The sequence below is a fragment of the Lepidochelys kempii genome, chromosome 10, assembly GCF_965140265.1.
Source record: "Lepidochelys kempii isolate rLepKem1 chromosome 10, rLepKem1.hap2, whole genome shotgun sequence".
NCBI lineage: Eukaryota > Metazoa > Chordata > Testudines > Cheloniidae > Lepidochelys > Lepidochelys kempii.
Window position 1 is genome coordinate 70,636,842 of NC_133265.1, and position 21,964 is coordinate 70,658,805.

At 47.4% G+C, this 21,964-nt stretch overlaps 1 protein-coding gene across 5 annotated transcripts in view; it reads right to left on the reverse strand.

Annotated features, from left to right (window-relative positions):
- The window catches only part of LOC140895043 (interferon-stimulated gene 20 kDa protein-like), an 88,955-nt gene that overhangs the window by 46,884 nt on the left and 20,107 nt on the right, over positions 1 to 21,964 (reverse strand). The window contains exon 4 of one of the 5 annotated variants that reach the window (XR_012154051.1): positions 2,261 to 2,617. The exons of 2 other annotated variants lie outside the window; for them this stretch is intronic. The gene's annotated coding sequence lies outside the window, so the exon portion shown is untranslated. Of the gene's footprint in view, positions 1 to 2,260; positions 2,618 to 20,996; positions 21,609 to 21,964 lie in introns of those variants that run through there. 2 more of the 5 variants (XR_012154050.1, XR_012154049.1) reach the window with 2 other exon arrangements.

The window sequence follows — 21,964 nt, forward strand, 5'->3', positions numbered from 1 at the left end:
TTCTACTTTTACACTTGACTCAGCAGAGTTGTGTTCCTTTCCAGTTTGCTCATTCAGATTTGACTTGCAATTTTTAAAGGCTCTTGGGGGAACAATGTGTCTCATGAGGATAGTTTTTGAAATTATTTAAATAATGAGCCTTGCTCTCAACTGGGCTGAGCTATGGGATGTCACAGGGAGGCCACTCCTGGGAACAGTCTGAATGAAAAGCTTCCAAGTGTTGGCAAGAGCAAAGAAGTTAAACAAAAAGCTTTAAGAAATAGTTCCAACACCTCTGATGGAAATTCAAAAACCTCAGAGGCTCCTCCCACCAGGTATTGCATGAATGGGCTGAAACAACAAACTGACATTGCGGGTCCTGGAGCACATGAGAACTGGCTTTAATGGCAGAGTAGCCATGGAATCAGAGGATGTGACTACTGTATGTTTCAAAGGTTGGAGCAATCATAGCATCTCAACAGCCATGATAGCACCAGCTGCAGGTAGTCACTGAAGCCCTCTGTGTGAAATTGAGGGCACCTGGGGAGTGAGGAAAAGGTGGCTGGACACAACCAGGATGCTAACAATGAATGTCACAGTGCCACTCACTGTAATTAGAATCCAGGATGGAGTTTATAGCTGAATAACCACAACGACTTTGCACAAATTAGACATTATACTGCAGGTTAATTAGATTTGTTACTGCTGACTTGATTAGCCCAGCTCTGTGATCTGCTGTGAGAAGTGGACGGGGGCCCCTTGAAGCTAACAGGCTCTTTCACTTGTAGATTTGGATAGTTAAACATCTGACTGGGAAAATGCTGCAGTGCGTCTGCACGTGAGGGAAAATGGCCACGTGTATACCCTCGGAAGTGCCCACTCTCCATTGCTCGGAGGGAGGTGGGCAATCCAAGCTTCCCTCTTACAGCCCAGAGTGTCAGCCTGGATTCACACTGTGGATATTTCATGTGATGGTCTCTTAACGATGTTTTTTAAAGGGAAATGTAACATTTAATTGACCTGCATGGAGCTGGGTGAACACAGAAGGAAAAACAAAATCTGAAAATGTCCGTTCAGATTTTTAAACCAATTTACTTTGACTGTGTCAGGGCCTGTTTTGTGTTTGCTAGACAATTATGTGGCTAATGAGAACATTCTCAGTTACATTAGACAGGATTAGAAAAGTAGAGATACAGACCCTCATGCTTCGATGCATAAGCCAGGCACTATCTAATGGGGTTAGGAAGCCATGTTATTCCATATTTGTCCACTGTGGGGTTTCTTGCATCTTCCTCTGAAGCAGATGGGCTGGCAACTGTTAGACCAGCTGCTAGGCTAGATGGACCCTTGGTATGGCAATTCCTGTGCTCATGATAAATGAATGAGGTTATCAGCAAGAAGAGGCAATTTTAAGCATATATTGGAGAATGGTTGTGGGAAGTGAGTTTTGAATTTGTGATCACAAATGTTCTCACAGGAAACCTGGCTCCATGAATCTCATTAATCCAATCAAGGAACAGAAACAAACCATATGACCAAGCATGTCCTGTTGGAACCACGCAACACAGCTCAGATTCTGAACACTCACTATGAACAGCTGGCACAGAATCTACAGACTTAGAACTACACATTTCAGTTGTTCAGCAGATCATCTGAAATAATGAATACATCTGAGAAAACTAGGTTGCTCACAGACCATTTGCAAACAAAAGGAGAGGTGGTGAAATCTGAATCAGCTTCTCAATGAGAATTATAAACTAAGCTCTTGTCTCATTCTACACTAGTTTATATGAAAGAGATTAAACTCAGGATGGTCCATTCCTATGCAATAGCTGTGAAAAGGGAAGTTCCTAACCTGACAAGTGTAATCAAATAAAGAGGATGTACAATTAGTAAGAACCCTAATCTACATCTGCTTCTGTATTTCATAGCTTACTTTCTTTGTACCCTACCTCACAGCCCCACACCCTAACCTACCACAACGGCCAATATAACCCTATCCCTTCCCATCCTTTCCAACCCAACCTCACTAGCTGGTTAGTAGCTGGAAGGTTAGCCTTCATTAACGTTGTACTTGTGTGTAATCTAAGCTCTCTAGTCAAAGGGTATGTCTACACTGCAGCTTGAGGTGTAATTTCCAAATCGGGTAGCCATACCTGCTCTAGCTTTGATGGAGCTAGTGCACTAAAAATAGCAGTGTAGCTGTGGCAGTGCAGGCAGCGGGATGGGCGAGCCATCCAATAACTTAGATGGGATTGTACTTGAGCAGCTAACCCCTCCCACTGCTTGTGCTGGCCTGCCTATACTACTAGCACATGTACATCTACCCAAGCTGGAAATTTCGCCTCCAGCTGCAATGAAGATGTACCCAAAGACAGAGGGGTTCAGTGCAATATGAACAAACAGGTGCGGGCCACAGCCAAAATAGATGCATTGTGCTACAGGGAGAGCTTGTTTTCCAGGTCATCCAGGCAGAGACAGACACCAGCAGTTAAAATTGCCTTATGATATCTTCTCCCAGCCGTCTTTCCATCTCTCCATCCGGTCTCCAGTCAGCTGTTCAGCCATGCATCAGCTCTCAAATCAGTCAGCCATCCAGCCTCTTCCTTTAGCAATGGGAGTCTGTTTCCAGTGCTCTCTGCAGGTGTCATAAGTCATGTTCAATGAATTCGTACAACCTGCTTGCAAGATCCCTCTCTCTCTCTCTGTCTTGAGAGCAGCTAGCATTCTCAGTTAGTAACTGGAGAGATTTCACATGCCCTCCTCAAACCCACTTCTTCCTGCATTCTCCCCAGCAATGATTCCCCTGCCAAACATCTGCATTCTAAGCTAAGAACAACATAAGAGAGTTGGATCCAGCAACCAGTATAAAAACAGGCAACTTCATAACAGCGCTGGGCACATAATGGATTTTCTGGTTTGCTGGCAGTTCAGACAATTGTGATGGGGGGCAGAACTATTTTGGGTCAAACTGAAAACAAAATTGTTTTGAAATTTTCAGTGAATCCAAAAGTAAAAAAAACAAAAAAATTAAAACATACACATTTGGGGTTGAAAGAAACATTTTGTTTTGAGTTTGGCCATTCTAAAACATTTTTGATTTTTTAAAAATAAGAAGGCATTTCAAACCAAACACCTTGAATGTTAAATTTCTGAAAAAAGTCAAACAGGTTCAGTTTTGACATTTTTGAAAAGAGGGGTTTTTTTGAGGGGTGGAAAGGGTTCAGCCAAAACAATTTAGCAAAATTGACATGAAATTTACAAAACATTTGGTGTCACCGAATTTGCATTTTTTGCCCCCCAAAAAACAACCCCCAAAAATGTGCCCAGCTCTACTGCAGAGGCTGGCTTTTCTGATTCTCCTCCTTTTCCTGTTGTCATCTCTCCCTGCACCATGTCATCTCAAACCTAGGCTGTCAGCTCCCCAGGGGAGATGCTATGTCTTTGTTCTTTCCCTACAGCATCATGCACGCTTATAGGAAGTGGAGGGCAGGAACAGTCCTGTATCCTGACTTCAGGAGAAACACACAGGGCTTCTGCTAATTGTATTGTAAATTGTGACTACATCATGCAAGGGAGAGTGAGCAGAAAGTGGCAGGCATGACAAAACCATTTTCAAAAGGGTCCTCTGACTTTAAGGATCTCACTTTTTGAGTGCTCAATTTGAGACAATTTGGGCCTAATTTTCAGAGTTGCTCAGCACCCACTGCACCTCTTGATATCAGTAGCTCTGAGAGTCAGGCCCCAGCACCTCAAATTGGGCACCCAAAGTCAGTGGCCACATGGGAAATTTGGTTGTAAGTGACTATACGCTATACACGGGAAGTCTACACACAAAGCAAGAGTGGGTTTTTGACCTGCCTAAAGAAAAGCAACTCTAGGGCCTTTTCTGTGCAAGGCTTTTCTCCCTAAAACTTCCTTCCCTTCTTACCCCAGTATAACTTCACTAGTAGTAGCAGTGGTGGGAGTCTTATAAATATAGACAAGATGCCACCAACCACTGCCATTTTAACCACTATGTCATCTGGAGCTGCTCTGAGCAGGCTTAGGTGACTCAGTGATTAAAACATTCATGGATGGATGGCCAAGCACTCCCTCTACAGTTACTGGCAGTGGAGCTGTATTGCTGGTAGCAACCGGAAAGCGTGGAGTAAAAGTGGCTGTTCAGTGGGTTACACATTCTCTTCCCTCTGCAACAGATCCACACAGGACAAGTCTATTCCAGCCCCCAACTACAAAGCCCAGCTCTTTAACACACTTTAGCTTTAGAGACTCATGCTTTTCGCCCTGGAGAGGACAATTCCCAGTATCAGCTACGATACAGTCATAGCACAGACACGGCTCCAGTTCACACTTATCAGCTCCAAAACTCTCTATATAGGTTCACGGCCCCCCCACTAACTAGCACATCTGCATCTAGCAGAACTGCTCCCCGGGCAGGGTTTCTGAAGCTGGATTCTCTTCTGGCCAAGCCAGCCTGGTTCAAAGCACAGTCTGAAGTGGGCAAGTTTGAAACAAAAAAGAGAAAGGGAAGCAGAAAAAGGAGGCTGCAGCTGCTAGGGCAGAGTGTGCCCCTCCATCACGCCTGCCCTCGGTTTATGAAAGGGAGGAAAATCAAACCTTTGCCCACCATAGCTGAGGACAGGAGGCATTTCAGGCTTGCCCCCATTAAGAGACAGAGGGTTTTCAGATGGGGTTTCAGGCTGAGGGTTAAGGCTAATGATACTTTTGATGAGACGTGGCCTTGTCCTTTTCCCTGAGCCACACTGCTTTATGTATGTTTTAAGGTGGGGTGAATTGAAGGAATTTGTACCCCATTGGTCTCAGCTGCTAACACTAATGTGAGTGCAATCTAAATCAGTTCCAGTGCATCAGCTTTGGAAGCTACTTGTGTGTTCTCAGACATTGCTATGCTCCTGAGTGACAAACGCAGGCTTCTTGAGAACCAAGTTAGCCTCAGTGACAAAAACAGAGGGCTGATGTTAAAAAATGAAATGTGCTGCAGGCTGGAGTGGGTTACTCCTGGCAGCAAAAAGTCCTAAGTCATATTTCTCACTTCCCTCTCCTGAAATTCACTAGGGAGCAGGTGTGGAATTACAGCTCAGCATTATTGGGGTGAGGTGGGGTGGGGAGATGCTACGTGCTATATGACAAAAATACAATTACCAAAGAGAGGCTGTAGTCTTGTGAATTAAAATCACAAATGGGTGTGGCTTCCTCCAACAGGGGAGGCCTATCACATGGACAAAGTCTTAGAGCCCTGGACTGAGAGACAGGAGGTTTCTGCATTCTAGTCTAACTCCGCGTGTGAGATCCTCAGGCAAGTAGTTTCACCTTGGTCACCAGATCAGTGGAGAAACTGAGTAATAACCAGAAACTCCACATAAGATGCAGCAACACCTGAGCTGAAGATTTCCCATGGAGAGAAATAACACAGGTGGAGCATGGTACAAGAACAGGGATCAGCAGTACCTGAAGATTTAACTGACAGCTATATGGAACGGGGAGGATGTGCCTCTCTTGGGATTAGAACCCGCAACCCTTGGATTTTAAAATAGCATCAACATTAGCTATCAACAACTGGTTACTACTAGGCATATACACAGCTTCTAGTATTGTTTCTCACAGCCTTTAATGTATAAGGGAGCCATTAATGGAACTGAAATAACATACATGAGCTGGGGAAAACACCATACCTCATGTTACTTTGGTCCCATAAGTGGATCCCTGTGGCAAAAATAAACCAGTAGAAAACAGAAGTAAAGAACAATTCAAGAAGTTTGTGTTTGCTCAGGATCTTGCTACTAACAGCAAGGAGGGCGACAGCAGGTTACCACCCCATCTCAGGCAGAGCTGATGTTCTGCGAGAAGTCAGAGGTCGATTTCCTGACATCCCTTCTAGAAACACAACCCCAAGCATGGCTCTGCCCAGCTCCAGCCACTCCGGGAGTGGTATTTGTATTCGGTTGTCATTGTGACTTCACCCCTCTGATCCTGACCCCAGCTCCTGTGTGGAAGAGCTGCTCACCACCAATAGGCCCTTCTCCCTAAGTCCCTGCAACAATTGGTGATCTGCCTGAAGTCCGGAGGGGGGACTGAGCACAGAGGAAACCATATGTACTAAATAGAGAGCTCCCCTCATCAGCCTGTGGCTCTGTGCTCTAGCCTTGGGCTTCAAGGTACAGAGTGAGGAGCACTGACTATTAGAATTATCAAAGGTTATCCTGGGTGGGGTTTGTGTGGCCTAATTTGAGTGGATTCCAAATACAGCCCTAGTTTCTGTGAGAAGATGACACTTGTGCAGAGGGGTCTCTCTTGAGAGCAAGCAGCCTAAGCCCATCTCCAGATGACTAATTCAGGCAGTAACTGAAGGGGAAATGAACAGCAGAATGCTCTGGAACACCGAGAAGTCAGGCTCTCCATCTTGGCTTCCTTCAGGGAAATGTCTTAATTAAGAGTCTGTCTTGCAAGGAGAGATCATTTTAATCTTAGAGATTAAACATTTCTTCTTGAAATAGCAGCAAGGGAGAAGTTTTCCCCATGCCATCTTCTCCTCTCTGGATCAATTTAGCCAGTTGCAGAAATGAAGGACAGAGAGAGACTGGACAAGATTCCACCCCTCTTACCTCCACACGAGTTCTGCTAGCACACCTGAGTCCTGGGCCCTAAAGAACTCTGTGGTCCTGACCTGCAGCCCCCCATCATTCCAGTCCTGGGCTCCCAGGCAGCTCTGCTGATGGTCCTCAATCTTGACCCACAATGCACCCTACTGTTCCGGTCCTCCTCTTGCTCCCTGCACTTCAGTCCTGACATGTGGTACCCCCTGCAAGGACTCGGTGCATTAGTCACAGCAAATAATTTATTCAGCACATATTGCCCCTTTCTCTGTTTGTTCAGGCTTTGATTTGGATGACTGTGTTCGCTGCATGTATTTGCATAATGGTTTGAGATAACTCAGGTCAGCCTGTTGTTTGCTCTTAACTGTATCTTCCATGATTGGTGCCTGGGGTATTTGCAGTGTGTCACTTCCCTGCTCTCTGAGTGGGGGCCGGCCCACCCACAATCTTCACAAAGGCTTCTGGTGCAAATACAGTCGAACTAGTGTTCACTTCCCTTTCTGCACACAGCTTTGTTGACTAGCATTTGCTCATAAGAACTTTCCTGGAGAATGAACATATGGGGTTGGGAATCCCAAAGCCAACTCAGTCTTTTCTGTGACTGATTGTTTGACTGTCACTTGCTATAGCCTTCACCCAGCCGTGTCCCCTGCAGTTGCAGGCCTAGCCTTTCCCAAGCTGACACTCACCACTGTAGATGAAAGGCCAATGCCCTTCCATCTGCTATATGCCACAGCCTCCATTAGCACTGTTCCTGTGGGGGCTAGAGTTGGCAGTGTGGGCTCCCTTTTTAAGGGGCTGAATGCCGAGCTTCCATACTGCTTCCAGCCAATCTCAGCCCTAGGAATTAGGAGTTTAAAATCATCTCTCTTCCCTGCCCCCATGACTAGATTTGCTGCGCCAGCCCCTTGCACTGTCTTGCACTGGGCTGGTTTTCTGTTACTGGAGGTCAGTTGTTGCTGCAGGGTCAGGGTTGGCCTCTGCCTCCCACAGCTTCACTAGGCCCATGCTGTGCTGCAGCCCACAGTGACAGTCTATCCCATAACAGCCTCACTGCACTAAGTGCCACAACTGTTTCTCTTGCAAGTTCTCACATCAGGAAGAAGAGGCTGGCATGGAGCAGTGTGCGCTGGAGGGGAGGGGTACAGCGAAGGACCATTGTACCTGTTGCTTTTGCTTTGAAAGCATCTAGAGCATTGAAAAACCCAGCCCCTTCCCCACGGCCTTGACACGCACAGCTGTTCCCTTAGAAATAGCTGTTGCCATGGTTTTTCCAAAGAAAACACTTCCCCCCCCCACCCCACCGCCTTAACCTTGTGACAGCAGCGATGACGTGGCTTCTTTGGAAAGGCCACTTCATGTAACTATGGTAACAATTAGCTCTCTATTTTACCTCAGGGGTTGTGTTAACTAGACAGACACAGATTTGTTCTCCCAGGGGCCAGGTGCTTCCCTTCCTGACCATGTGTCCAGAGCACTGCTGCTGCCCTGCAGGGAGGAGGTCACCTCTAGCACCCTCGAGGGCCTTGCCTGGGGGAGGGGAGGGGACTCCTCTCCAGTCCAATAAGAAAATTTACTTACAGGACAGAGGTTGGAGGAGGGGGAGCAAAGCCAACCCACAAGGCTTCCCCCAAAACAATAACTGTCCCGTCCCCCCCATCTCCGTCATGCCTCCCTTCACATTAAGTTGCAAGGAGAAGCAAGTCCAAAAGGGGATTGGGAAAATGGTAGGCAATGGGTCCACCCACACCCAAACGGCTCCTGAGCCAATTCCCTAGCCCTGGCAGTTGTCCCAAGGATGGTCAGATTTCTTGGGTCCTCTGGGCTGCAGGAATTAAGCCCTGCTGTCCTGACATGGTTTTGCTGGGAGTTATGGCACAGTCTAGTCCAGCAAATGGCTGTTCTCCTCTCACTCTACTGAAGCCTCAAAAATGGGACAATAGGCCAGAGGACGGACCTGAGGGTAAAACCCAGTAATGCAAGGAATGTTGCTTGTACCCATTAATAGTCCAGCAGTGAAGGAGAAAAGCAGCTGGCTTAAAATGTGGCTCTAGTCTGAAAAGAGACTGTAAAAATGGCACCTTCTTACTCAACAAATCTGCTGCTTGGGTGTAACGGAGTCATAGCTGCTCACTGCAGTGACTAAAATAAGCACTGAATGGCTTTTTATTCCTCTCAGCCTTGCAAAGCCCACTCATTTCTGGGAGAGGGAGCTGGATTTGGTCCGACCTCGAGCATCATTAATACAACTGTTCACTTAGTTCCAGTTCTGCTCTCAGTTACACTCTCTGCAATCCACCAGACTCTTTATTACTGGGGAGGATGATGCGAGATCCAGAAGGAGCCCAGCTTGTCTATCAGCACCCAGGCTGGGCGTGTGCACCAGCAGTTAGAAAAATCTTTCTTTTACTTTTCATGAGAGCCAATGTGATATGGGATCAATGAGAAACCAGACATGAGAGAAGCCCACAATGCCATTCTTACAGAGTTGCTTTAATATTCAGTGGGGATCTTTCTTTTTTATTGCATGAGCAAGTCAGCCATGTTCTTTCGAGACTCCATTCGCAACTGTCAAGGACCATCTCCAGATTTCTCTCCTCTGAGCATTAATGTTGTAAAGGATCATCAATAAACTCTAGAATGCAACATATCACTGCATAACTAGGAGCAGGCCGCAATGCAGGCCACTTTGAAATGGATCAGATCCCTAGGGGAGGGTAGCACTAATTCCTGCCAAGAGAATGTGGGGAGCACCCTGCCTGGTTAAACCTCAGAAAGTCCTGCTTTGTGGAGGTGGGGGTCATGTCACAATGTCCAGGACACCCGATCATTGTATCATTTTGGGTGGGGGATGGGGAGGAGAAAGAAGCCTAATCCTATGTATGAAGTTTCTCATCCTTTCAGTTTGGTGAATCTACTTCTCAGATGTCAGTTTACACCAATGTGAGAGTCCCAGTAGCAGATCTGGCTCTGGAACAGCAGAATCATTGAGATGACGGGACAGCATCAGTTTACTTAAAGGACCAAACTAGCGATCAGTTGTAGGGCTGAGGGAAAACCTCCTTCCCAGAAGAATGGGGCATGTAGATTTTTGGAGGGGAACACGGGAGATATTCAGGTGTGGATGTGCAATGTGTATAGAGTTAATGCAAGGTGTGCACTAAACTCTGTCACAGTTCAGGCTTCAGGAGGCAGATTCTGGCCTCTGATCCCTGCCCACAGTTTCCTTGACTTCAGTGGGACTCCCATGGACTGGCCCATGAAGACTTAATATGGGAGGGCAGGCCACCCACTCCCCAATCAAAGGTTCAGTCCCTGCTCTAATTTCCTCTCCTCCCTCCTATGGAAGAGTGGATCTTCCCAATAGCAGCTGTCAAGGCACTGCAGCAAGCAAGCCTCACAGCGGGTGGGTGGAGAAGAGTGACAGAGTCTGAGAGGGCAGGCGGGGGCGTGTGCAGTGGTGTGTGTGCACAAGCGACAGAACATGCTACAACTGACAACATGAGTCAGCTACAGAGCCAAGGAGCAGAAAGGCCCAAGGAAGGCAAAGGCTGGAGCTAGACTTGTGTTCTCAAGTCTGAGGGAAGTAGCCTTCACACACCCTTGTGAAGGGGAGGAGAACCCAGGACACCAAAGGCATTCTGAGCAGCTGGAGGGTCCAGCTCTGACAGCCTCTCAAATATTCCACATTGAGGGGGTGGGGAACAAGTCCAATCTCATTCACAGGCCCCATTGGCTCGTGGGATGGATAAGGAGCATGCAGATTATTTCCCCATCACGCACAATCCCACTGAAGTTCTGAATGGAGTTAGAATGGGTAATTGTTTATATTTATGGGTGGCCTAGAAGCTGCACACAGCCCAAGCTGGGCTACTTTCATTGTTTAGCTAAGGCCTGGTCTACCCTAGAAAGTTAGGTCAGCAAAACTACATTGGTCAGGGGTGTGAAAAGCCCACACCCCTGTGCAGCATAGTTACACTGACCTAAATCCCCACGCAGATAGCACTAGGTCGACAGAAGAATTCAACTGTTGACCTACCTACCACCTCTCAGGGAGTTGGATTACCTAGCCTGATGGGAAAACCCCTCCTGTCCATATAGGTAGTGTCTACATGGAAGCACACAGTGGTGCAGCTCTGTAACTGTAGCATTTTAAGCGTAGACAAGCCCTAAGGCAAGGAATGCAGCCTTGGTGGAAGGAGGGGAGGGAAGCAGGAGGGAGGGAAGAAATGGGGTGTATGCTCAACACAGCTAGATCTTAACAGCACCCTCAGCAGGCAACAGGAAAAAAGCCCCAAGTCCTTATTGTGAGTGCAGGGACTGAGTCTGAGCTCCCATCCACCCTGGGGGAAGCAGGGTTTATGCAGAGCACTGCCCACTCTCAGAGACATAGCCCCAGTCACTTAGGAGGGGTTCATCATGTGGCCTAGGAGGAAGGTGATGCTGCATTAGAGTAGGTGACTGTCTGGTTTGAATCCTGCACTCTGTTTCATTCTTTGCAGAACTGCCTGGACCCTTTCTTGCAGCTCCTCTCAGAGGGGCACTTGGGCAGTCTAGCCAGAGAAGGACGGTGATTGTGTGGTTTAGGCAACAGACAGAGACTTGGGAGAGCTGGATTTAAGTTCTGGCTCAGCCACAAAGTCCCTATGTGACCTTGGGAAATTCACAGTCTCTCTGCATCCCAGGTCCCCCTCTGGACAATGGAGATCACAACAGTTCCCTGCCTCCCAGAGGTGTTTGAAAAGTACATCTATTGATGTGTGTGTGAGGTGCTCAGATGCTGCAGTGCTGGGGGCTATAGAAATACCTAGACAGAGAGAACCGCTCTAGCCTTCCCAGTTCTTCACCCTGCTCCCCTACTGGCTAGCCAAAACACAGCTACTGTAAGGATCAGCCACACTCGGAATGAAAAAAGTGAGAGTAAGACAGCCAGAGAGCAGAGGGTGAGCACCCCCCAGCAATAATCAGAAATCCAGCCTGGTGTGAAGAGGTAATTATGCCTGGAGCCAGTGAGGGGAAGGGGGAGAGGGAGCCAAGTTCTCCATAGCAACAGGTGTTTGCCACGTAATGGAGCCCTTTCCGTTTGGCCTCAGCAGCAGTCACCCTTATTCACATGGTCATAAATAATTCAATTTTATCATTCACACACATGAATGCTGCAGGCTTGGGCTCCGTGCACCTCCAGCCTCCATCTGTCTGGAGGGGGAAAGGCAAAGCACACACTGATAACAGAGGCAAACATTTGTTTAACATGTATGAGTGTGGCCAGATGGTACATTTGGAACGGGGGAGATGGAAAGGAGCAGCAGAGAAGGGGAAAGGAGAGGAATGAAGTGAACTAGAGGACATCCCCTCTTTAGCTCCAATTTCCATATGGACCCTTAAAAAAATTCCGTGCCATTTCATGTTTTAGCCCGTATTTGCGGTCTTTGTAGTTGGTATTTGGAGACATCTTTAGATTGCCAGGTTAGCAGTTCAGCTGTGCTTCTTCCTGGGTAGTGAGCACAGTCAGAGGAAGCTCTAGCACCTATGGTCATCTCCATCAGTTAATGCAAGAGGTCCTTGCTAATCAGAGGGAGGCTGCTACAGCTCCTAAAATATGTGGGACAATCCTGATTCCAGTAAACTAAGCTTACCCCCAGGACAAGGAAAGAACCCAAATAGATCGGGGGCTAAGACATCACACATGTATGATCATGGAATCGGGCTATTGCACAAAGATGCCAGCAACATGGATAGGCGTGGACTGGGTTTGGGGCACTCTTTGTCTGAAATTGAGTGGTACCACTCCCCTCTCCTTCCTGTCCCGTGAATGGGGGTGGTAAGCTGATGGTCAGGATTTCTAGTGTGTACACAATGCCAGAGTGGATTTGGGGAGCATTAGTTTGCAGAAGGACCAAACTGGTCATCTGTTGTAGGCTTGGGAAAAGCCTCCTAACCAGATGACTAGGGACATGTAGATTTTTAGGGTCAAACCAGGAAATCTTCAGTTCAGATCTGAGCTAAATATCCCTGCGCCAATATTAGTGAGGGGGAGTAAGCAGAAAGCTTTCCTCTCCAGCTGCTTCCTAGAGCCAGAGGATTCCTGGTGTTTACCGCTGTATCCCATGCTGCCTGAGAAGGGAGAACAGCCCCCCTGAAACTGTTGGCTTTGTCAGAAAATAATGAAACTGACAAACAGAAAGACACATTGCAGAACGCCCATTGTTAGTGTAATTAGTGGGCTCTGTGCTGCTCTCTCTTGTGGGTGAAGGGGGGCTGATGAGAGAAAACAATAGAATTAACAGAGTTAATAGGGTGGATTTTAAAGAGACTGCATATTATTCCAGAAGAGACTGTGCATGCTGCACACACACAAGCTGATCTGCCTACTGAAGACACAAAGATGGGTCATTAGCTCCCGGTGGCATCAGTTTCAAAAATCCCCTTGCAAATGCCATGAAATCCAGACCATATCATGCAGGGGCACAAAAGTTGAGATCTCTTGTCCCTCTCCATTAGATCCACATTCAGACAGAATGAGGGTTTTCATTCTTACACATGAATCATACAGACCATGTAGGGGCAGATATCATATACTGTATGCAAGAATTATATCCAGTGTTATGATCAAATAGTGAAGCAATCAGAAGTCTAGAGTTACTCACATAACCTTAACTCTGTCCCCTTGTGCATTAGCTTTTCAATACATTACTATAATTCCATGACTGCATACTATTGTTTCCACAAGATCCCTACCTCATTCACTAGGTGCAAAATTAAGTCCTGATTACTCTTTAGGACAGCACCTAAGTATATATTTATCTTTGAGGTTAAGTATTATCCTGAACTGAGGCCCCATGAATGATAATGATAATGAATATTAAATTATTTTAGATCACGTCGGTTCTATTGTTATGAGGAAGGATGCAAAATGTGCAATTGCTATCTGTCAACCAACTTTTACAATTTTTCCTCTCTAGAAATGAAAATACTTATTTTAAATAAAATAAATGTGTGGGGACAGAGCTACAGGATGCACAAGCAGCCATAGCTCTGACATTTCTGAACTGCATATACTAACTGCAGCTGTAATGCTCTTAATGTAGGGTTTTGTATGGAATTTCCTAGGATTTTTTTTAAAGTGATAAAAATATAAATATTTAGGTATCTAATATTTAAGAAATACAAACAAAACCCCTTTGGATTATCAAGACATGGACAATCACTACTTCAGCTATCTTCCTTGTATGTTGTATCCCTCCCTCTTTGTCTCTTCAGAATGTAAGCTCAAAGCCAATAACTGTGCCTTTCCATGTCAGTACAGACCTGGCACATTATGGGCATGACTGTAATAATTGTATGCCCACAACTGTAGATAACTAGTACTAACCACAGGCAGTTAATTACATTTCCCAAACCACTTCTACTACACTGTTAGTGACAAAGAAAGAGTTAGGTCAGGTTCTAGCAATCCTCCAGCCAAGTGGTTATTACATTCATGGATCTCCACAATCCAATCTAGCACCCGCTATAATTGTCAATGAGAATCTGATGGGGCATTATCTTGCCATGGTATCAGAGCTGTATTCTCTGCTGTTTTGTGCAGCAGAGATTGCAAACACAGTTAAGACCTTCCACAGGTCACCTTGCTAATCTTCCATAGGGTGAGTTACCCAAAAAGGAGCCATCTCAAGAACAACAACAGCTTCCTCAACAAGCTGGACCAACAAACCCTCTGGCAACTGTGGATACACTCATGTTTTATTAGTTCAGTCTTAGATCATATAACGGCGTTAGAATGCACTAACAACATGTACATGAATAAGATGAATCAACATGTTAGCTAGTAAATTATGGCTAGTCTCACTCTCATCATTCCTTGAAGAGGAAAGTCAGCAAGAACTGCCTGCTCTGAACTAGCCCAGGAAGGAAGATCTCATAGGTGATTAGTCCAGTCCTCATCAGGACTCCACAGAGGGCTTACCATTTGACAAGCAACTGATTCAAGCTGGATGACAGTAGCACCAGCACATTATCTAGTATTCCTGATTCTTGGCATACAGGCATTTTGTTACAATTGTAGCTAACAGCAACATACAATCACTCTCCTAGAATTTTTACCTCCTCCAAAGGATTTAACCCTCAAATTTCCCCAGGGAGGGTGTTCTTGGTCTTTCAGTGGGTTCCTAAACACTCACACCCTACTGTCTACTGCCCAACACTCCTGCACACCTTTCTGCTGCACCAGCAGGTAATGCTCAGGTGGCCTCTTGGATTTCCTTTTTGCTCATCGGTCACTACTATCTCAGTTCTCTCTGAGTAGCATAATGGTTAGGCTATTGCACAGGTGATAAGTGTCTTCCAAAGTGTCAGTTGGGAAGGATGGCTCAGTTAATTTCACCATTGGATTCAAAGGCTTCATCCATCACTGTATAGGCTTCCAATAGCAAGCTCCCTTGATATCATTGGGGAAGAGCAAGCAGGCTTTCTGGGGCTTCCTTATTATTGCTTTCAGTGGGGATTATTTTTAGCTCCTTTGTGAGCAATGTGGATGCTCAAATATCTAATCTTTATATAGAAGAGTGTGCAGTTGTTGGTGCTTCTTAGATTGACCTCATTGCCCTTCTCAGCTCTAAATTCAAGCTGGAGTAATGCAGCCACAGAGGCCATTTGAACCTTGTAATCAGTAAGGTGCTGCTGCATCACTGGCTGGAGTCACCCCATCACGTCTCCCCTTACCCTAACCCCCAAACAAACAAACAAAAAATCCACCCAGGGATAAGCCCCCTGGCGTTGATTGTTGGGAGATTTTAACCCAATGTGTGCCAAAACACTTCAGCTCCCCGTGCTGCTGCTGCAAGTGGGAGAAGCAGATGTGCAAACCCAGGAAAGCAGCAGCCTCAGATTCCCACCCAGTGGGAGATTTCCATTTTATGACTTTATTTGCTTTTCTGCTACGTCAAAAAAAAGGAGGGACCAGCCCAAACCCTCAGCACCCTGGACAATTTCAGACATCATTACTTGTCACCTAGGTGACAACACCCCAACATCAGTGTAAGTAAATTCCACCAACAGATTTGTCTGCAGATGAATACTGAAGTGGGGCAGGAGACGAAGTAGAGATGTTTACTTTCTCTGACAAGGGACACACTCCAGGGAGCTGAGATATTTGCTCTGTTGCTTTAGGGGAAAAAATCTGTATATTGGGGATGGGATGTTTGACAGAGTATCTAGTAGCTCATCTATGAATAGCATCCACCCTTTGTGATCTGGGTAGGAAAGGAATTCCGTCCACAAGCAGACTGAGCTAGTCCCAGGGGGCTGACCCAGTGCCCTCCACCAATCCAGACAGACACTGAGGGCCAGATCCTCAGCTCGTGTATACCAGTGCAGCTTCTTTGAGTTGGAGGGACCTACACTCATTTACACCCGTGGAAGATCTGGTTCACTGATGTTCAAACCTGAGCACAAGGTAGCCTGGGGGAAGTGAATTGAAGAGTTTTTAAAACAGTCACATTTATACAGTCAGGAAGGCAGTTCCATATGGCGGGGAAACACACAATCCACAGCTCCTTCCTCGTCTTCTCTTAGCCTCTCCCAAGCCTCAGATCCCATCCCCCCTCATCCAGTCCAAGAGTGACATTTCAATCCTTGGCAAGAATTAACGCAAGGCACTTACCTGCACTGGAGCCTGGCTTCTTCCTTCCCCCCAGAGATGGAAGAATCATGGATGGTAGGGCAGGAGGACTGCAAACCCGGAGAAAGCTGCATCTGCCACCTCACCCCCTTGGCTTTGTGCAGCCTTCTGCCCTTCCTGAGGTGATCATCATGTTTCCTGCCACATGTACCCTGGGCGTCTCATGAGTAGAGGATACCTGGACAGGGCACACCCCCCTCACCCCCCCCCACACACACCATTTCTGCTCCGCACTTAGCACTGGCGCCTGGTAGCTTTGCTTCCAGCAGGCAGCAGCAGCGTCTTCCCCATTTGCACTGAAGCTGCCAGAGACTTTCCAAGCCATCTGGCAACATGCCGGGGCCATGCCCCAAGCCCAGCTCGCTGCCAAGTACAGGTGAGAAAACACCAAGCTCTCTGGCTTTGGCCAGGCATACGGCTGCATTTTGGGCCCCTCTGAATTTGGGAACCCTAGTTTGACTCAATTTAAAAACAGTCCCTGCTACACACCCGTTTATACCCACCACTGGAGCGTCTGCTGCCTCTTGACACCCACATGAGCTTCGACCTGCCCCTAGCTCGTGTTGGGGCTGGAGAGGCAGCAGAATGAAGGGTATTTTCAAAGATCTAAATATGAACGCAAGAGAGAGCTAGGCAGACGTGGCTGGAGCCCCCCTCCAGAGTCCTGCAGACTGCAAGGACAAGGACACTGTCTGTGAAGGCGTCAACCAGAGAGATCAGCAGGGAGCTGTCCGCGGTTGTGGTGCTGCTAGGACGCTGAATAGGTATGGTCTGGGGAAATGCTGTCCACTTTGCTGGTGCTGAAATCGTACTGCAGCCTCCCTCTGGGGCCACGTTTCAGGTGTTACCGGACCCCTCACACATCTGCCCGCCGGAGTTATGGAAACCGGGGGCATTTACTTCTCAGGGTTCTGATGACATCGCCCACCTGACAAATCTCTGGTTACCATTCACCACGCAGCACAAAGGCAGCCAAATCCAGCCTTTCAATTATTAAACCCCAGGATATTACAGGACACATGACCCAGCACATGAAAAGTTCATCAGCTAGGACATCCCATCCTCCCCCCATCAAGAGAGGCTGGGAGAGATTGGAGAAAAACGGTGGCTAGACTGGGTCACTGAAGACAGAAGAATTGGGAAGAGCCAGAACCTCAGCCAGGGAAGTGCTTCTAACCTCCTACCCACCATCCAAACTGCAGCCAACCCTCCATCCTGAACTGTCTCTCGCCTGTTCCCCCACCGTCCCCAATCTACCTCTTTGCTGGGAAATAGCTCCCTTGTGATGGGGGACCCTTGGGAAAAAGACATGCTTTTTGCTGGGCGATGCTCAACAGAGGAGGATTGGACGCATTGATGATGGAGAAGAGCAAACATCAAGCCATTGGGCATGAGTTCCGCTGGCTGCTACCATTTAATAAACAGCAGCGGAGTAATTGAGGGTGGCAGTGACACACAATGAAGCCCCTTTGTTAAATCACAGCCCGCAGTTGTTCTCCAATTCGATTTGCACTAAAGAGAAGTCAAAGCAAAGCGTTTTCTCCTCTTGTAAGGGGGAGGGGGAAGCTAAGGGAGAGAGAGAGATCCTCGGAGATATTAGATTAAAGCCCAATAATACAATCAAGAGTTTGCTGAATTAAATTATTAGCATTCAACAAGTCCCGCAAAAGGGTAATTGCCATTTTCCAGGAGAGGATGCTAGGATGTCATTAATTGCACCGATCCCCGGGACGGGAAGGGAAGCCGGGACTGGAAAGCGAAATGAAAGGCGGGCGGAACCGCTTGTCGCAGGGAAAGGGGAGCTATTTAGGTTCTTGGTTAACAAGGGGGAAGCTAGCAGCTGCAGAGTCCCGGGGCAGTTTCACGGGGTGGGGTCTTTACAAGACCAGACTGGTTGTATGCGTGGACGCTCAGCCCGATGGAGGGAGTGGGGGACATGGAAGTGCGAGAGAGGGAGGAACACAGTAGCTAGAAGGGAAGGAGAGGCAGGCGTGGAGGGAGAAGGAGAGCAGGTGAAGAAGCGGATGCAGCTAGCAGCGTCCCCCGCTGCCAAGATTTGCTCTGGGACAGGGAAGTCCTGGCTCGGGGAAGGGCTGCTAGGAACCCGCCAGAGCTGCCTCGCCCCGATTGCTCCCGAGGCGGGTTTGCAGGGTCCGTGGCAGCCGGCGGGGTCGGGCACTGCTCTCGGGAGGACTAGCGCCAGAGTCTCTCTCCGTTCCCCTCCTACTTCCCCGAGCGCCTTCGCTCAGGCTGCAGCCACCCGCACACGCGTGTTGGCCGCTCCCCTAAAGCCGGGGGCCGAGGCCCAGCGGGATGGGACCGGGGCAGGCTGAGAAAAGAACCGCGACCGTGGAGCTGGGAGGGCAGCCGCCCCCTTCGCCGGTTGCAAATCTAGACACACGCACTCACGCCAGCGCCACAAGACCCTGCGAGCCTCCCGGGGCTGGGGGCACAGGGGCTCCCGGGCAAACTTTCCCCAGCCCTGGGAGGAGGGGGCGGGGGGGGCAGTCTGAAATGAAGCCTTACCTCTGGCCATCTCCCTGGGGCGGACGGACAGCCGGTCTGGAGGCTTCTTTCCGCGCCTCGGTCTCCACCGGAAGGAGGGAGGCTTTCACCCAACGCTGCTTCTTGTTGTAGTTGTGCTCGCTGGGGGGGGGGGGGGGGGGGCTGGGGCTGGCCAGGCTGCGCCGTGTCCTGCCACCTGGACCACCTGCCTCCTCCGTCCTGACAGCAGCAGGCTTGGACGGAGGGTGGGGCCGGGGCTGCTGGGCCCCATCTTTTTATCAGGTGCAGAGACAATAGCCGGGGCTCCTGTTACAGGACTGTCTCTTTAAACCCTTGATCAACCCACAGGTGGCCTGTCACCACCGTGGACATCCATGACGTCACCTGAAAGGAGGTAGGGAGAAAAATCCGACTTCAAAACAAGAGTCCCTGAGCGACCATGGCAACAGACTGCAAATGTCAGTGCACACATCATCCATCCTGGTGCTACTAAACTGCCTTCCTAGTGCCTCCCACATGGGGGTGGGGGGTGGAATCAGTGTAAATCTACAGCAGTTAGCACCGGTGCCAGCCTTGCTAAGGAAGAAGCATTGCAGGGCTGCCCAAAGGTGCTACCGGATTTGCAAAATCCTCTGTGCCTCAGCAAATCTCTTTCATCATAGCACCTTCATTTATTCTCACTCTCTCCACTGAGAACTAGCAGCAGCTCCTAGGATGGAAAAAGCTTAGCTGCTCCCTTGCTTAGAGCAAATCCCAAACAAGTGATGTTTTGCATCTGACTGTCAATAGGAAGAAGCTCTCTGAAGGAGAGAAGAGGCTGGGTTCCATTCAGAGTTAAGGAATACACCAATTAGCCTTAGTTCCGAAAACAGGGATTAAAATGCAGCTGCTTATCCTTTTTATAACCTCTTTACACACACCTGGTCCTATTTTTTTTCCTTGTTGCAGGAGAATAACTTGCCTCAGCTATAGACATATTCAAATCTGCTTGCTGCCCTCCTTCCCTGCTCTACCCTTTCAAAGTCAGCAAATGGGCACAGTATGTGGAAAGGTTTATTGTTTACTTGAAGAGGTTAGAACAGATTGGGTATGTAGAGGGGTGTGATAGGAGGAGGGGGTGAAGGCGCTATCTCTGAAACACTTGCAGATTCCCCCTGGCAACTCAGTGCAGAGATGCAACCCCACAGGGCTCAGCATACTAGATGTTCAGACACTACCTGGGTCTGGTAAAAATACGTAACTAGATATTGATTGTGACGATTTAAGTGCCCATCTCAAGCTCTGGGCCCTTTAAAACAATTCCATGCAAAAGTTAAAACATTGTCACCCTCTCGGCATCGTTAATAGGTGGCCTGGAAATCATCTTAACAAACTAACCCCTTTAACAACAATGTCCATCAACCCACTTCCCCAAATGAAAGCGAAGGTGGGATGTTTGGATGATTAACCATCTGTGCTCTGGCAGAACAGGCAGGGGAACCAATTCCAAAGTCAAGGACACCTCCCAGAAAATGCCTTACCGAGAGCCCTGTTGTATACACAGAATATATTATTCTCTCATATACAGAAAGTGTTCCAGTTGTGGGAGCATGGTATGAGAGAGTGCGATGGCCTCTCAGTTAGGCAGCTCCCATTCCATACCATGTTTTATAGGTCAATAGCTCTGCTATTAAGTAGCCAGTGTAGTTACCTGAGAATGGGTGTAAATTACTCTCAAAGTGATGCACTGATTAACAAGTGGGTAGCTACGTGCTGCATTAGCCTCAGTTTCCAAATGGTCTCAATGCGCAGCCATATGTTGAGCTCACTAATGTTATCTTGATGGATGGAACATATGCTGATGGCAAGTCCCATTGCCTTGCTCCTTTGGCTCTGTGAAGTGTTATGCCCTGCAACATGGATTGCTGCAAGAGTCAGGATCATTTAGAAAGATCTCATGCAACCTTTTAAATTGTCTACAGCTCTCAGTAAGGGCTTGTACAGCATCTAGCACAATAGGGCCCTGATCCCTTTGTGGGGTCCTTAGCCACAAGCGAAGTACAGGTAACAATACAATTTTGCCATTTTCAGCTGTGAAAAGAGCTTTGGGCACCAGTTAAAATGGGATTTTGTGATGTTTCACTATGAGGAAAAGGAAAGCGTATTGCCAAGTTAAATAGTGCTATAAAGCTACATAGTGTTTTACAAATCACAAATCAAAACAAGGTCCTGGCCCCAAAAGGACGTAATCTGACTCAGACACATAAAGGAATACATAAAAAAAAAGTGAAAAATTTAAAGCAAATGGACAACGGGCCAATATCTGCTTCAATTACACCATTACCATCCTGCTGAAGTCAATGAGGTTGCAGAAGTGTCAATGTGAGCAAAATGTGGCCCCTAACTTTTTGTGAATTTGGGGACAACATAAGTCATCCTAGTGTTTGCCTGCACTGAGAACATTTTCACTCAGAGCTGAAGTGAAGTTCATATTTCTGAATAATACTTTATTAAAGATCATACATGGCACCTTCCACCCAAAGACCTCAAAATACTTTCCAAACATCAATTAAATCTCCCCACAGACTTGGGAGGTAAGTAACTACTGAATTAAGGTTGTTTTGGGATTTTTTGGCATGGTAAAAAATCTTAGACATTAGAGATAGTTGAGACCTTTGAAACCAGCTAGTGTCTGCCCACCCCAAAACCTAGGGCTGGATTGTTCCTTACATTCCTTGTCCAGTTACTCAAGCAATGGAGCTTCCACTCCCTCTCCAGGCTGAAGTTCAAGGTACTTGAATGTAAGGCAGGATGCTTTGCGTTAGAAACACTGTGCTGATAGATCCTTTCTAAAGAAAAAAAAATGCAGGACTTAGATTTCTCATTGCAGAACTGACTGGTTACATCCTACATAGGAATCTTTAAAGGATAGCTTTTAGAGTGTTTAACCTAACTGAATTAATACTGCCTTTTATATTTAAGTGGCATAAAATACCATTCTGAAGGAAGCTTTCATAAGGCAAGTTGTAGATTGTATGGACAACAAATGGTTTGACAGCTGAGAATGGCAGAATGCATTGAAGCTGCTGGATAACCTAATGGTCTAGCAGCCTAAGCATGCATGAGGCTGTTGTATGCACACTGAGTTAACATTTAATTAACAAGCCAAGTGTGTTCTGAGAATTCAGTCCTTGAGAGGGAATAG